Raw genomic sequence first — 1,278 nt, 5'->3', positions numbered from 1 at the left:
AATGGTGAAAGGTGTGGGCCCAGTTTCAGTCTTCTACAGGTTGCCAGCCAGTTTGCCCAGCACCATTTGTTAAATAGGGATATATAATTTTTCAATGTTGTGTTGTATTTGTCCAAATTAAGTATTTAGAATTATATTTGTTTAGTATGTACTTTTTGTTTTGGAGCATGTAGTCCTGTAGATCAAAATCTGTGATTTATGTTGATTACTTTCTATCTTGGGAGGAAGATTTTTCTGGTTGAAATAATGGATCCATCTTCTTATTATAGTGTATTTCCAAAACCAAATGCTTACAAGTCCATACTTTGCTAGTCAATCTTAATAAATGCTATAATAAAAAATTTGAGATATAGTTTGACCTAACACTTATTCTACATATTATTCTAATTTTATAAAATGTGTGTTTCAATATCATATGTTTAATTTTGCCCATTTATGTTTAGTGTATTACTTGAATTATTTTAATTTCTTATTACACCAATTTACCTTCTCTTCTTCATCACATATGTGTAGTACTGACTTTTAAAAACTTACATTGTTGAATTGTGCTATGTTCATGATGAATGAATGTTTGCAAATCAACAAAACAGTTTAAATGACAGTTAAATAGTCTTTTTATTGTGTTCCTTGTTTGTACAGGCAATATGTTCACCTTTAAAATTTCAAAGAATGAGGACCTGTAATCCCAGCACTCTGGGAGGCCAAGGGGGGTGGATTGCCTGAGCTCATGAGTTGGAGACCAGCCAGAGCTAGAGCAAGACTGTAAAAATAGCCAGCGATGTGGCAGGCACCTCTAGTCCCAGCTACTTGAGAGGCTGAAGCAAGAGAATTGACTGAGCCCAGGAATCTGAGGTTGCTGTGAGCTATGACACCATAGCACTCTAAAACAAAAACAAAACAAACAAACCAACATTTCAAAGAATGGAATCTAGTATATACATGTGGTGAGGTCTCCTTGCCACCTCCAATCCTCAACCATTCACTTTACCTTTCTAAATTCCTGAAGCAATTTTAGTTTCTTTTGTAAATAACAAGGTCATGCATGTATGTGTGTGTTTATTTCCTTCCTTCCTTCCTTTGTTCCTTCCTTCATTCCTTCCTTCCTTCCATCTTTCTTCCTTGGACAAGGTCTAGCTGTTGCTGGGGCTACAGAGTAGTGCAGTGGCACAATCATAGCTCATTGAAACTTCAAACTCTGGGGCTCAAATGATCTCTTAACTCCAGAGTACTTATGAATACATGTGCTAATCATCACAGTCAGCCATTTTTTTTTTTTTT

This window comes from Otolemur garnettii, unplaced genomic scaffold (genome assembly GCF_000181295.1).
Source record: "Otolemur garnettii isolate 467f Iridium unplaced genomic scaffold, OtoGar3 scaffold00003, whole genome shotgun sequence".
NCBI classification, from domain to species: Eukaryota; Metazoa; Chordata; class Mammalia; order Primates; family Galagidae; genus Otolemur; species Otolemur garnettii.
The sequence above is the reverse complement of the archived record's forward strand: the minus strand, read 5'-3'. Positions refer to the sequence as shown.